Below are 17,483 nucleotides of genomic sequence, written 5' to 3'. Positions count from 1 at the left end.
ATGTTCACTTTAGGCTCTGCCCTTCCTGATGACGGCTTGAGTTCGTGAGCCGAAACGTTGAATAAACCCACCATTTTTTTCATCACAAAAGATCTATGAGTGCAGACTTTTTCTCTGCTACTATTGATATGGACTTATGTTCCAGCACCTAGGCATTTCCTTAGTCATCTGAGTGCACCTGTTCAGTTGTTTGTATGTATATATATATATATATATATATATATATATATATATATATATATATATATATATATATATATACATACATACATACATACATACATACATACATACATACATATATATATATATATATATATATATATATATATGATATAAAGGTTTAGGGCTTATATATTGCATAGTTAAATTATTTAATTTATCACCAGAGAGAAACCATTAGTAAACCATTTCCTGGGTGGAAAGATATGTAAAAAATGTTACTGAGCTACTGCAAGACTTTTCCACAAACCCCACTTCTATTTTTTAAAAAAGCCCATTCAACAGCAAGCAAAAGCAATGAATTGAAATGAATGAAATGTGAGTGTGGTTAGGCAATCATTTACTGCAATTGGCCCCAACTTGGACAAGAATCATAAATATGCCCCATAGTCTACATAATATAAAATGTTAAAACCTGCATAGAGTTTCAATGAGGAAGAGGAGAGCACTCGGATGCAGATTAACTGCTTGTGATTAATATTTATTTAAGCTGCTGTACACAACATGTTTCAGTCTGTAATTGCCCTTTATCAAGTGCCCTTTCTCACTTGAGAAAGGGCAATTACAGCTCGATACATGTCGTGTACAGCAGCTTAAATAAATATTAATCACAAGCAGTTAATCTGCGTCCGAGTGCTCTCCTCTTCCTCACTGAAAGTCTAACAGTTTTGGATGTTCGGTACATCTATTTAAGAGGATTGATGCATTCATCTATAAAGAGTTAATTGGCTGAGCGCGGATTCCCTCTCCTTCTATAGATGATATGAGGTGGTTCAGATTCCATTTTCAGAACTACAAAAAGTACAAAGGTCTTCTAGTGAGCATTTCTCTCATATTTCTATAGTGACATCAATGCTGTTGGTCTCTGGAAAACTGGTGATTCAGCAGGCAAAAGAACTATGCTAAAGTATTTATAGTACATCTTTCTGTCTGTAAAGTCAGCCAACATTCTCTTGGAAACGTTTCTAAATATATTTGGCATTTTTCAAAGGCTCACAGATAGATAAGATCACCCAGTGTTTTGAAGACACAGATGGAAAATCATGTTTGTGTTGAATGTCTCAGATATTAGCACATTTGCCCTGCTTTTGAAGATGGCTTTTTGTCACAACACGTGATAAATGTCATCTGTGCTAATCACCAGTTGTCTGAAAATACATTTACACACGCACATATATATTTATTCTAAGGCATTACTCTGTAGAAAATTGCTTTTTATTCATATGCACAAATACCAACAGTAATGGTGAAAAATGCCCCTTACTTTGCTTTACCAGGTGATGTTGTGCTGGCTGATTCAGTTAATGCCTTTAAGAATGGCTTGGATGACTTTTTGGACAGACATAATATCAAAGGCTACTGTGATACTAAACTCTATAGTTAGTATAGATATGGGTATATAGAATTTATGTGAAAGTAGGGAGGGGTGTGTGTATGGATGCTGGGTTTTCATTTGGAGGGGTTGAACTTGATGGACTTTGTCTTTTTTCAACCCGATATAACTATGTAACTACACTGCTCAACAGCACATTAGCAATATGCCTAGCCCAACTTTACCTCCACCTACGTGCACCAAAAATGATGTCTTCCTTTCTACAGAGTCATAACACACAAAGCACTGCATCACAGAGCAGCTTTAAAAAAACCAACTGCAGTTTATGACCTGTTTCAGATGTCAGCAAGTTGGTGCAATCCACAGCCTTTTTGCATTTAGCAACATCAGTTACAGAGGTCAACCATCTTTAAATTGGTTGTGTCTGAATAAGAATTCAGATGAGTGATAGTTCTCAGAAGTAAAATTTGTACAAAGCGTTACATAAAATGCTGGCATTATTATGGGCAATATTAATATTGTAAACTTACATAACACATCAAAAAGTATGTTTTTGACACATGATTATATCCAGAAAAAAATGGTGCATCTGGGACTAAAACATTTGACCATTTTTTGGGCAACATTTGAACCCACTGGAATTTAAAAATGTCAACTAAATGGTGCAATAAGCAAAAGGAGTATAACAAAGAATCAGGAATTAACATTTACTGGTTACCTGCTTAAAACGAAACATCTTAATGGTTACTATTGGTTAATGCAATCGGGCAAATTTAGTGCATTTTATTATATGTTGGTATTTCATCTTTGTACTGTATAATAACCCAGTATGTATTTATAAAACGATACACGTCAAGTTCGTTTTCTTGGTGAGTGGGTTTTTGTATTTTCTGGATGAAAGACCTAAAAATAAGAGATTGTACTGCACAAATGCTCCAGAAATAAGTGGCAGGAAATAGAGGTGCGTCTGTAGATTTACCTGTAAGAAAATGATCCCAGTGGTAACACGGTAGCAATATTCCCAGAGGACTCTGTGGAATCCATTGAGACTACATGGAATTTTTATTTACTGAACAACTGAAGGGCACTTATAAATAGTAACCAAAAAAAAACAGGAGGGTTTCCTACTGAACTGATTTTTTATAATTAAATGTTTATTAGGTTCAAAGATCAGTGTGTCTCAGTAAAGAAATTGCCCACATAGTGATAGTGTTTCATTATCCCAAGCTATCTCGTCACAGCATTTCAGAGCTCTTTAATATGCTGATCTGTAATTGTCAGTACCGTAAACAGCAGGGCTATAAACAGTGTGACAGTGTAATCATATTGTAATCCTTCTAAAGGCTAACACTAACTGGCTGGACTCACAATGCACACCTTCCACTTACAGCCAGCAATCGAAACATTTAGAGATTAGTTACTGACTAATGCCAGTGCTATGCTGTAAACAAAACGATTGTACATTGTACTAGTGGAATAAACAAGGCTATCATATTGCTTTGCACATTAACCAGAGTCCATAAAACATAAATAAAAATATTTACACACACAGGGGCCCATTTACTTAGTTCGAGTGAAGGAATAGAGGAAAAATTGTTTTGAATTTGTAATGTTTTTTTGGCTACTTCGACCATCGAATGGGCTACTTCGACCTTCGACTTCGAATCAAACGATTCGATCTAAAAATCGTTAGACTATTCGACCATTCGATAGTCGAAGTACTGTCTCTTTAAAAAAATACTTCGACCCCCTAGTTCTCCACCTAAAACCTACCGAGGCCAATGTTAGCCTATGGGGAAGGTCCCCATAGGCTTCCTAACAATTTTCTGATCGAAGGAATAACCTTCGATCGATGGATTAAAATCCTTTGAATCGTTCGTTTCGAAGGATTTAATCGTTCGATCGAACGATTATTCCTTCAAATCGATCGATCGAATTGCGCTAAATCCTTCGACTTCGATATTCGAAGTCAAAGGATTTCAATTCGGCAGTCGAATATCGAGGGTTAATTAACCCTCGATATTCGACCCTAGGTAAATTTGCCCCACAATGTCATTTACTGTCATCTGGTACAATCCCTTAAAATAAAGGCATTCAATTCCTACTCTTTGTAGGAATAGTTAAAACATAATTTAGTTGCCAAGGGCTTCTTCCCCTTAACAAAATTGGGAAAGACCATGAGACACACTAATGTCTGGCTAGTACCGTGATCTGTAGTATAACTGAGGATTTCACTGACCTTACTGTAAAGTCCATTTCTTCTAGTCCCAACATGTTAGTACAGACGGGTTGTGTTGCCCTACCCAGAGAAGTTGGTAGGACCTATACCATAGCCAATCAAAATTAAACATGACCTATATGACCACCTGACTTCCTCCTCACCAGTGTTATATATATGACATAGCAGTGCAGTAAACAATAATAATTTGGATGGGAAATCTGTACTGACATCTCAGGACTAGAAGAAATGGAGTTTACGGTAAGAAGGTAAGTGAAATTCTCATTTTCTTCGGTGTCCCTTCATGTCAGTACAGATTGGAATTGCCAAGCACTGCCCCAAATCCATAAGGGGTGGAAACAAAAAAAAGAACAAACAAAAAAGGCCATGGCTGACAAGACTAGCATCACAGCCATAAAACATATAGCCCCTGAAAACGGAAGCTGAAAAACTCTACAAACCATAGCATTATTATGCTGTGTAAAGTGAAATTCACCACAAAAAGAAAATGGTGTAAAAAGCTGTGTAAAATAAATGGTGGTTTTATCAAGGTGTGAGTGATTTTACTGAGCATAATTTTAGAATTATTCGGATGCTAGATTTGCCGCCGTCATTTTACATTGCTTCCAGGGGAAGTCACTTTAAGAAAAAACTTGTAAAAAAAAAAATGTTATGTTGTTTTTTACACAGCGACAGCGATGTGTGGTGTATTATCCCGCTGTTTTTTAAACAGCATAATAAATATGCCTCTAACTGTAACCAAAATATAGCATACAAAAAGGATCAAGCATTACAAAGCAGAAAATGCCAATTCCCTGCTTAAAGGGTTCTCACTGAGCAGCCCATACAGTGTTGTCAGAAATCAACCTTTAGCATCATCCAGATATCAGCAAGCCTGCTAAGCCTATGCAAGGCTGGGACCAAACTACTGACCTCAACAGGCAAATAACTGGTGCCAACCTCAGGTACTGCATATACCAACTGCTGATTCTAGGTTATCTAAGCAGCCTGCAAACCCCCGGTACCAACAGCAATCATGAACAGAACCTTTAGCCTAGGCCAACCAATGCACAAGCTACATGTGTGGAAAACTCTACATGTGTTGAAAACTCTATAAGAGAAATACCACACATGCAACCACTGGCACACAAGCCATGCAAACAGAAACACACATGAACAGCTGCCACACATGTAGACATTGATTCCCAAGCCAGCTGCAGTGCATGTCAACCCCAAGAAATAAAGGCCACTAGCACATAAGCCATAAAGTAGGACTGCACTGGTAGCTCCTGATGCAAAAAACACCTTCTACACATGCAGACACTAATGCAATAGTACTGGCCCACAGACCAGCGATAGCTGGTATAGTAGCAGCACACAAGGCCAAAAACAGAGACTGGTACAATATTCAAATAAAAAAAACAGCTGCTGCTGAAAACCAGCACAGGAACTAGCTACTGCTCACACAACTCAGGGCAACGACCATCTAGCATATACACTTACACTGGAGCACATAAAATACTGGTGCAAGTCAATCACCATGCAAAGGCCTGTGCCCACATGTGCCAAGGGCCACTGCCAAGGCCAACTCCCACATTACACCAAAGGCCACCTTCCTTGTGAGCCAAGGGTCCTAAAAAAGGCCAGCAACCCCTTGAGCAAAGGGCCATTGCAAGAGCCAGTGGCCACCAGAGCTAAAGGTCAGCAGATCCAAAAGACATAACAAGGCCTAGCAGCCAGCTGAGCCAAAGGCCATATCAAGAGCAAATGGGCACCAGAGCTGAGGGCCAATGGCCGCTCAAGCCAAAGTCCATAAAAACTATCAGAGGCCACACAAGCCAAAGATCACAAGAGACAGCAGCCATGCAAGTCAAAAACCATAACAAGGATCAAAGTGCACCAGAGCTGAGGGCCAATGACCATGCGAGCCCAAAGGCCATAACAATAGCCAGCAGCCATGTGAGCCAAAGGCCAGAGCCAGCGACCAATGAGCCAAAAGCCATAACAAGGGCCATTGGCCATTTGAACCAGAAACCATAACAAGGGACAGTGTCCACACCCACTCAGTTCAGGGCAATGGCAGACATAGCAATGTTCTAGTACCTGGGCATTCCATACATGTGGGCAGGTGACAAGTGTTATATCACATAAGGCTATCCCACATAATAATGCTGCATAAAATATGTCAAAGGTCTTTGTGTGAGGTTGATAAAATTAGAACTGCAGTTCTGAGAACTGTGATATTTCTAATCCAGGAAACAAGACAGGTTCAGTTTATTGCTATTTATTTAACAGTTTATAGGAAACATGAGTGTGTCAGAAAAGTTTGGGTGTAACCATTTGCTAACACACTATGAAGGGAGGGCACTTTGATTCAATAAACTATATAAGTTAACTGGGTGAGATTCGTTGCATCATTAAGGGGATCTTAAATTCGATTTGCCTTTTGATTGAAATTATTACATTCAATACCTATATCAGTTTGGCAGAACATGCTTGACAGCTTTGAGTAGTCAAATACCATTCTGCTCTATGGTGTGATAGTGTTTGGCACTGCACAATATCACCCTTACAAATACTGATTCACCAATGTGTATTGCATTGGTGTTGGTGCTCTTTCCGTTTACCTTCTGAATGACACCCAAGGAAGGGGAGTACCAAGGGATGGGCGATCTCTGGGAAAGACCCATCTGTAAAAGATCATGTTTTCCCTCAGGAACTTCTTTTTGGAAAACAGACTCAACTTTGGCATTGTTTAGTTAATGATTTTCTGGTTTCTATGTGCCTCTTTTGCTAAATGTTTTGGATTTTGGCTCATGCCAGTACAGACTTATGGATTAATCTATGAAAGGATACCTGTTATAAAAAACAGCCAGCAAAAAGCACATTTCTTAGGTAAATGACTTCCAAATGAAAACAATTTTTTCAGGAATCTATTTTTAAAAAGAGTTTAATTCAGAAGGAAATGTGAGGTACAGATATTTGCATGAAGGAAAACATCATTTTTGATTCCAAATTGAATTTGTTGTATATTCAGGTATGACATCAATTATACAGAATGCCCTGGACCTGGGGTTTTCTGGATAATAATTGGATCGCTATACATTATGGGGCTGATTTACTAACAATTGAATTGTAATTTTTCCCCCCACTAATCTCTATAAATTTGTGGTTTTCCTATTTTTCTTTAAAAGCTGTAAAAAATTGAGATTTCTTAATTGTAGAAAACACGAAAACCTCAAATAAAAAATGTTACCAGGTAAAAGTTGTCGAGGTCTTATAGACGTCAATAGGAGCTGCGCTGATCCTATTGGACCGATTTAATCAATTTGGACTTTTAGAGGATTTTTTTCGCTAAGAATTGTATAAAAAACTTCTTGTATTTATTTTTCAGATCATTCAACATTATTTCCCATTCGTACCTTTTTTATTCAGATCTTTTAATAAATGTTATGACATTAAAGTTTTAGAGAAAATTAGTTTAGTCATGGGGGCAGATTTACTCGAGGGCAATTTGCCAGCGACCGATTCGCACTCATTGCTACACTTCGCCAGACGAAAATTCACTCAGACAAGGCTAATTCACTGGAATTCTGAGTTTTGTCGTGGGGCGTCGAATGGTGGCGACGTTTGGCTGTCGTTACTTCGGCAATGAGAGCAATTGACAAGTAAGTGTTACCTGCTGATTGGTTACTAAGGGTTTCCGCCCCTGGGCAAAATGAGTGCCTTTTATTACATAACCCCCAAAGTCTACTTAAAATTTATTTAAACATTGAATAAACCAAATAGGATTAATTTGCCTTCAATAAGGATTCATTGTGGGACATTCACTAAGATTCGTAGTTGCACCAGGCGTAACTTCGCCGCACTTCGCCAGTGCTCCGCAAATTCACTAAAATCTGAAGTTGCGCTCAGGGGTAGGGTAAGGTTGCGAAGTTGGGATAGCGATGATTCGCTAAGCAAAGCGAAGTTACACTAGCGATGGTTAATTTGCATACAGTGCCAAATTCAATGGAGAAATATTTAGCAGCACTACAAATGCCTGGGAAACCTTCAAAACATAAAATAACATGTGCCCACTGTATAGTTAAGTTGCCATGAGTTAGGAAATGTAGGGGGGAAGGAGGGGATTCCCAAAAAAAATTTCGATCTTTTTCAGCCTATCACCCATAATATAGAAAAAACGCCAAAGTTTTTTGGGACTTAGAAAAATTTTTAACTTTTTTTGAAGAAATCCCTATCTACTCTATTGCGCTTCGCCTGGTCTGAGGTGGCGAAGGAAGTCTAGCGTAAAAAGGTAGCGTTCAGAACAATGCGCGCATTAGTGAATTTGCGTAGTTACGTCCGTTGCGCAAATTCGCCAGGCGTAAGGGTGCGAAGTTACACTAGCGAAGTTACGCCAGCGTCCTTTAGTGAATTTGCGAACTAACGAAAATGCCCAATGCTAGCGAATTGACGCTAGTGTTAGGCGCTTCGGCGCATAGTGAATTTGCCCCAATATATCTTACTTGGGATCAATTACTGTTTTCTTATTACAGAAAAAAATTAAAATCAATTTTAAAAATCTGAATTCTTTGATGAAAATGGAGCTTATGGGTGACTGTTTTCCCATAGTTTGGAGCTTTATGGATAATGGGTTTTCCATACTGGTATATTTAATATGGATCTCTCACCCTGCCCTTTGAGATGAACATTGCTACCCTTTCAAGGTAGAAATACGTTAGCGTTATAAAAAAAAAAAATTAGTTTATCTATGTATATTCAGCCTTTCTGTGTAAACAGCTCCCATATTCATCCTCTTTGAGATACTATCTGTGATATACAAAGTCACCTTATTCTTAAAGCCATGGAACTAGACTAATAATCTTCACACAATAAATGTAAATTGGCATTTTTAAGAAGACAATAAACAGGTCAACCCTGAATGGTGTCCAAGAGATTGACCCATGTCCTAACTTTGGCTAACATCCCAAAAAGGAAAAAAAAACTGTAGCTATTTAAAAAAAATAATGGGCCAGATTCAAATTGATAAGAAAAGCTTATCTCCTAATTCAATTCCTCATACAGCCATATGTAATTAAATGAGAAAACTTAAAAGGATACTGACATGGGAAACATTGTTTTTCAAAACACATTACTTAATAGAGCTGTTCCACCAGATTTCTGCACTTAAATCTGTTTTTCAAAAGAGCAAACAGATTTTTTTTTTATATTCAATTTTGAAATCTAATATGGGGCTAGACATATTGTCCCAGCTGCCCCCAGTCACGTTACTTGTGCTCTGATAAACTTCAGTCACTCTTTACTGCAAGTTGGAGTGATATCACCCAATCCCTTTCCCCCCGCAGGCAGGGTCGGACTGGCGCATTTGGGGCCCACCAGTCTCCTAACTTTGGGGGCCTCATGCGCATGCACAAAAACTGGGGCTGTGTGCGCATGTGAAAAAACCCGGCACATTGTGGGCATGTGCAAGAAACAGATTGCTGCGTGAATGCCGCAAGAAACGGAGCGTCGCGTGCATGTGCAAAAGTCCGTGCACATCCCGCACTGCGCCAAATATATATTTTTTTAGTTTCGCCTGATAGGGGAGCAGGTCTGGCCCAATGGGGGCCATGGGGGCCGGGGCTCACCAGGTTTTTTCCTGGTGTCCTGCCGACCCAGCCCCCAGCAGCCTAACAACTCAACAATGGCAATGTAACTAGATAACAGCTCTGTGATAGATATAAGAACAGCACTCAAAACAACAGCCTGCCAGAAAGCAGAGCCATCATGAAGTGCTAGCTCTTTCTGAAAGCCCATGACCAGGCAAAATGATCTGAGATGGCTGTCTACACACCAATATTACAAAAAAATACACTTATTGGTTCAGGAATACATTTTAAACGGTGGAGTGAATTATTTGCAGTGTAAACAGTGTAATTTACAAATAAAAATTACACCATAAAAATCATGACAGAATCCCTTCAACTCACTGTTTATAACATGGGGGAAAAATGGAACTGAACTGGGAGAATTTAAATCTCACTCATAAGTTTTTACATGATAAACCATAAAGTAACGTTTTCTCTTGGAAGTGAATCTGACCCTATGTCTCATATTTTTGTTAGAATTAATTAAACTGTCTGATGTCAAGTATTTGCATTCTTTAAAATAATTTTGGGGAAGGGATACAGAAATATGGAGGAAGATCTTTTCCAATAATATTCCACCTATTGTATGATATAGAAATACATTAATAATATGGGAATAAAACCAACACTACGTCAAATTGTGTGATTTGTTCTACAAAACGGAAGTTATTTTCAACCAGCCAGAAATATTCCTTTCTTTTGCCTTTCTGTTACAAATGGTATGAAAGCTGATACCTGTATTATCTTTTAGTTTCTAATATAAGAACTTTCCTGGAGTGAGGGATTTCCTCATTTGGAGCTGACATGACATACCGTATGCATCTATAAATACACCACCTTAGTGTTACTTTACAAAGAGTCTGATTTTATGATATGCAGATCAAAGTGTAATCCTTTGTATGCATGTCAGCTTTATAAAAATTTTATCTGCTTTGTACCTTATAAAGTTAGCATTAATGTGATTAAGATACTGTAAGACTTAACTAAGTTCTGCGGGGAAACTCCTGAAAGCAAAATACAGGAAGATTACAAGAAATACAGTGGGTTAAAAAAAGAATCACACAAATTCTAAGAACATATCTCACAGCTTTTTCATAGGCAACACCAGAAGGGTCAGAAGGGACGAGCAATAAAAAGAACTGGTGAAATTATAAAACAAAATTAAGCATTGATAAGCACTCTTCAAAAATGCGATAGTTTAACCCATACGAGAAGAGTATCCACCTTTTTTTGAGGATCTCCTCATATAACATAGCAACAGTAACATAAGTAAAAAAAATACTTATCTCCACCAGGTTTAACCTATTTGTCTAGATGAAACCAATTGATTTAGGAAGGAAAAAAGATGGAACCTGTTTTTGACTAATCTCAATGAATGTCCTTGTGTCTGCTAGAAGGAAAATCAGAAAATGTGTTTGCTCTATTAAAAAAAAGATTTCAGTGCAGAATTCTGCCTTTTTATTAATTTTGGACTTTTTTGCCCCTGATGAAGACCTTTTTGGTCGAAACGCGTAGGGCCTATGCTTTGGGGCCATTTCTTGTAATTTTGCTTTTTTGATGTAATAAATTATTTTTCATATAATTTGAGTGTGCGGTCTTCGCATTTTTTGTAGCATTTTTTGCAGAATTCTGTTGGAACAGTACTATTAACTGATAATATCTGGTGATATTATCTTTAACATAAAATCTTTCCTAAATCGCACAGAAACATTTTATATTGAAGTGTAACTAGCAAAGCATTTGTAATGTATTCAAAGCACATATATGTCAGTTTTTTACTATTACTGTGGAAGACCTGAAGGTATTGATATGAAGACCTGGCCTTTGACCCTCATGGGGTCAGGGCTTTTCCACCAATAAAGAAGAGCACAATGTTTCTGGTACAGGGGTTTACCTGTACCATTGTGCTCAGCTTTTTTGGTGTCCATAATGATTCGGGGAGAATGAATGACAGAAAGAGTATTCTACAGCAAGGCACACATTGGGTTTGACTTTCCATGTTACTTTGGTAAAGTAAAGTAAGGAGAAGGAAAGCCAAAACTGGGAAAGGGTTTAAAAAAGGCTAACATTCCTGACTGTATTTTCTGTAATATGGTGTCTCTCTCGAAAGCCATTTTGTGATATTAGTTTTTTTCTCATCAGTAGTTGGTGGTTTTGCTTTGTTTTCTCTACTAAGAGACATTCTAAGAAACATTTCTTTGTTCTGACATTTTCACAGAATTCAGGAACTCGGGCTTGGTTTTATTTGTAAATCAATTACATTTTCCTTTATCAAGCAAGTAGTAAAAAATTTAAACTTATCTGTTCTTGCAGTGAAGTTTATGCTATTATGTTCCCATAAGACCAAAGCAGGCCGCCTTTATCCTACTTAAGGTTTGTTAACAAGTTGAACCTATTATTTGCATATATTTTTAACAAACAATATTAATATATCTAATATTAATCTATGTTCTTTGTGAAGCAAGTAAAACTAAGAGCTTGTTTTAAAAACGTATACTGCATGTTTTTTGTTTGCAATCTTTCACTTGCTGTTAATGCTTATATAGGTATGGAACCTGTTATCTAGAATTTTCGCGGTGTGTGGTTTTCCGGATAAGGGATCTTTCTGTAAATGGATATCCATATCTTAAGTCTACTAAAAAATGTATTTAAACAATAATAAAATCCATTAGACTTGTTTTGCCTCCAGTATGGATTAATTATATCTTAGTTGGGAATAAGTGCATGGTAATGTTTTATTATTATAGAGAAAAAAGTAAATCTGTCTCTATGGGAGATGGCCTACCAGTAATTTGGAGCTTTTTGGATAACAGATCCTATACCTGTACTAGGCCTACAGCTTAGTATTCTGAGGAAAGATACCTCTTAAATGCATATACCTGGTATAACAGTATTCTAATTTTGTCTACGGAACTATACAGCTTCAAATAATTCTAAAAATATATTAAGATTCTTTTTAAGCGCTGAGAAATTTTCACCGGGGCAGTAACCCATAGCAACCAGTCTATTTATTATCTTTTCAGACAGTTTCAGGTAGAACAATGAAAGCGCATATATAATTAGTTGCCATTTGTTACTACAGATTTGCAAAATGTTGCTAAGTGGACAATGAATATTCATTTTGAACAGGGCAGGTGGAACTTTGAATGATCAGTAATGGAGTTATGTCTTAAAGGAGAAGGGGTTATGTCTTAAAGGAGAAGGAAAGGTTAAAATGAAGTAAGCTTTATCAGAAATGTCTATTTAAATATACCAGTAACCTCTCAAAGTAATGCTGCTCTGAGTCCCCTGTCAAAAGAAACACTGCATTTCTTTCCTTCTATTGTGTACACATGGGCTTCTGTATCAGACTTCCTGTTTTCAGCTTAAACCTCCAGGGCTAGGCTTGAGCATGCTCAGTTTGCTCCTCTCTCGTTTGCTCCTCTCTCCATCTCCCCCTACCTTTAACCCCCTCCTTTCTCCCCTCTCTGCTGTAATCTAAGTTATGCGTGAGCAGGGAGAGACTCAGGCAGGAAGTGATGTCACACCAAAATCATATGGCTGACTTCCCAAGTAGTACTGAAAATATGTCACCAGTCATCTGACTAACTTCAGTTTCTATGAGTGGTATAACATTTTAGGTTATTGTGGATAACAGAATTTGCAGCTCTACGTGTTTCTTGTAAAGCATATAAAGGGTTTTCTTCTGTACAAAACAGCATTCATTCAAGAAATGCAGGCATATTTAAGAATGTTTATAGCTAGATAGAATGGTAAGACCACATCCTAACTATGCAGTGCGGGTTTTGATGCCAGACCAATGGATGTACAACTAAACTGTTTAATTAAATAGAATATTTAAGTTACCAAGTAAGACAATCAATGCTGGGTTTGTTTTCTTTGGAGAAGATGAGTTTGAGAGGTGTCATGTATGTTCCTACGGAAATATAGGTTGCACTGGCACACTGGTAGTAGTAGAAACTGCTGTGGTGTGCATCCTATACTGTGCATGTGTTCTTATTCATACAAAAAAGAGGCTGCAGACTGGCTGTTTTCCTAGATCAGTCAATATATTAGACCATCCTTGTTGAATGCCAAATGCTGTCATATCCAACTATTCGTCCCATGGAGACAAGCAGGTCAGTCTGTGTATGGCCTCCATTACTTCTGGAATACCATGTGGATAAAGGGAAGGGAGAATCTCTTGACCTGCTTTATACACAGGAATGCGAACATAATGGGCTAATCAATCAATAGTAACTAATTTATCAATTTATTGCAAACAATGAGCACCTTGTAAACCTGCAGGCAAATGTATTATTATTAGCCTAAGTTCAGGCATAACAGTGCAGTTTGGCAGGTTTTACCTGGTGAGTATCTGTGGGGGAAAAAGGAATTAATCTAGAAAATGGGAAATTCTGATCTTATTGTGTTTTTTATATCTATCTATCTATATATCTATCTATCAATATATATATATATATATATATATATATATATATATATATATATATATATATATATATATATGCTACATATTAGTAAATATACACTATCTTAACCACAGTGCACAAGATACATGATACACTTAATATTGATAAACATAAAGAATAAAGAGAACTGTTAAAAAGAACATTTTTGTACTGCTTTTAAAGATTATTCTATTCCTGTTTGGGAGGGGAAATATATCAGACTAACACTTTCTTTTAAAATTTTAAATACTAAAGCCCTACTTCATACTTGTGCTGTAATATGGAGGCTATCTAGATTAAAAGGCAGCATGCTCTGGGTTAAAAAAAATATCTTGCAGCTCTCAGCTGACTGCAGCCTTTATCTCACTCCAACAGCTGACAGAAATGCACACGCCTCACATAATTTTTAGTAACAAAGAAAATATGTTCAAAGTCCAAGGGTTTTAAAGATGCTGTCATAAAAAGTAATAAGGATAACAATTCCATGAATGCACTTTGTATCTTTTTTAAACCTGGTATTGGTTTCAAACTAGTAACTTTTTTGTTTGATTATGTCACATATATTAATAATACAAGAAAATATTTTGACAGATGATATTTATAAAGAAGCATTAAAAAAAGGAACATTTGTCACATATAATATAAGCAATTGATTAGGAGTCATGCAATCTTTGTACCCCACACATCTCCCGTAAGATAAGGTTACTCATGAATATCTCGAGCCTGCTTACCTTGTAACTTCCTGGAGCTGGGTGGAATGTCAACCCTGTAACTGTGTTAATAACAGGTATTATGTGTAAGTCTTAGGAGAAATGAAACTAGTGGTTGTCATGTGAAAATGTGATGTGGTCCACCATCCACAGGGACAGCCAATAAAACTAGGGATGCTGATCCTTGCCAATATCTCCCTTCCCTCTATAACCCCTGCAGAAATTAGTAAGAAATGCAAAATTTTGCTCTATACAAATTAATTGTTTCTTGTCAGTACTAGCATAAGTACTCTGCAGCTCAACAGCATATGTAAATTCCAAAAGTGGAGAAAGTACTGGGTGATTTATTTGACATGCTGGAACTAATGGTTCTTGGGAACAAAGTAAACTGAGGAAAAAAACCCCATAATTTTACCAAGCAGTAACTGTTGTTACTATTTGTAGGTTCTCCAAATATGACAAAATAAATGAGCTTATTGCACCCTGTAGTGATGTTTAGAACACTTTCAGCTACAATTACATTTAAGCCTAGACTTTAATTACTCATTGTTATCATGTAGAATACTGAAACTTCTCTTATCTAAAGAAATAATAACATTAGGGATAATTATAGAAAAATGCAATTTTGCTTTTAAGATTTGTTTTCACAGTGGCTTATTGGATAGCATTGTTGCTTCATAGTGCTAGGATTTGGTTCTCTCCCAACAGTACCCATGTTCTACCTGTGTTTTTATGGGTTTACTCCACATGTTCTAGCTTCCATCCACAGCCCATCAACAGGTATGATGTCTCCTGAAGAAACTGATTCAAGGGTGAGTTAATTTACAACATTGTGATAGGAAAATATGATTGTATTTTCCAGAGGGACAGTGACCAATGTGAATGATTAACCTCTCTGCAATAAACAATGATAATGAGATTCCTTTTTTTTAACCAAATGAATTTAATAAATTAAACAGTACCCCTAGTCCAGGCCCTCGCTCCCCCCACCTCCCACTTGGAATTTACCCCTACTCCTACAGTAAACACGCCTGTTTGTTACAACTTTTAAAGACAATCCCGCTTTAACAAATATAATTTGTATGACTTTTCAGAATTTGATATCACTGACAAGATCGAGGAGGATGTAGCTTCATATTATCAGTTCGTCAGGTCTAAGTTGGTAAAGGAAAATCTGGCCAAAGAGGTAACATTCTGTAAAATTCTGAAGCAAAAATCGCTTGCCTGGCCTGGCTAAATAGAGCTAAATTGCACTAGCAACAGTCTCTTTCGCTCTACGCCTCTTAGTAAATTGGTGATGTTCCTGTGGATGATATTTCTGGTGAATTTTTGCTAGCAATGGCCACTTCACCCTTTAGTAAATCTGCCTCATAGAATTATCTTGCACACTAATCAAGCAGAAAAAAGAAGGTGGTAATGCAACTAAACATTCTTTATCAAACATTTATATGTAACAACCATTACAATATATACAAGTCAACACACATTGACAATGATCATCAGGGCAATAAAGATACATACCACCCAGCAATAAACAGCATACGTAAACAGCAAGTATGAAAGCGGATAATCTGAAGGAGGGAATTACCCCTACGTTTCGGCAAGAAGCCTTTGTCAGGGGAACTCTTTTTTGATTCTTGCATGTTACCTATCCCCTAGGTGATTTATTGCTTTGGGAGTTACCCTAAGTAGACAGTAGTAATTAAAAGTCAAAGTAAACCTGCCATCAGGCATTCCAACTGATAGTCATGCAATAACACCTTTTCCTCAGGTCATTGTTGCTGTGGGAGTTACCCAGCCTTTGTTAGTCAGATTTCTTGAAAACAAAAATAGTATTCACTGTAAATGGCATTACGTTGTAGACAACTGTAAAATACATTTAGAAGTAAAATAACTTTCCATCAGACATTCCTACTTCTAGTTTGGCAATGTCTCATACAGATTCCCCTTCTTTAACCTGGGTTTACCCGGACACGTGCTCATCATGTCATTGTACAACATTTGTCCTTAGCCTACCAAGACTCTGGCCCCCTCTGTGACCCAGTGATACCTTTTTTAAACCCATAATTAAGGTGTCTGTCAGAACATTCCTGAAAGTGTTTTACATCTATTTTTTGTTTTTGATGTTGTGTACAAATTCTTTTAAACTCCAGATAATCTGTCCAGAATATTGTTTACCACATTAGTATATTACATTTTTGCCAGTATATTGAATATATTTGAACCTGAAAACCCCTTTCTGCTGGAAGAAAATCCATTTGATACTTGTATCAACATAACTGTTTCTTTCATCCAAGTGTAACTCAATGTTCTGGACCCATAAGTGACAAACCTATAGCACTCTTCAATAATTAAAAAGGGTCTGTGTGTCTATATAGCCATATTTTTTGTGTAATGCATTTAATCATGAAATACAGGTCTGTAGGAAAGTATATAAAAAAAGAAACATTTGGGTATAAAGTATAATTGTTTGGTTTAATGTATAATGCCCATTCATCAGTTATCTGAAAGTATAAAATCCTATGGTTACCATTTTCCCCTCTCAAAGTGCATAAACAAGAATGAATTTCATTGGGATATCTGATAACAACAGGGATAGGGTTCTTGGTGAACCACTATCTATTATTAAATGGAATGGACTCTGACTGGCTCACATAGAATGGTGAGAGACTGTCATCTGCTCCAAAACACTCAGGCAGTATTGGTCAAAACATGTGTGTGTCTGTTAATATTGTTGGTTACATAGTTACATAGTTAAATTGGGTTGAAAAATGACAAAGTCCATCAAGTTTAACCCCTCCAAATGAAAACCCAGCATCCATACACACACCCTCCCTACTTTTACATAAATTCTATATACCCATACCTATACTAACTATAGAGCTATACTAACTATAGAGCCTTTGATATTATGTCTGT

Source organism: Xenopus laevis, chromosome 1L (assembly GCF_017654675.1).
Source record: "Xenopus laevis strain J_2021 chromosome 1L, Xenopus_laevis_v10.1, whole genome shotgun sequence".
In the NCBI taxonomy this organism is placed as follows: domain Eukaryota; kingdom Metazoa; phylum Chordata; class Amphibia; order Anura; family Pipidae; genus Xenopus; species Xenopus laevis.
This window is presented reverse-complemented; position numbering follows the sequence as displayed.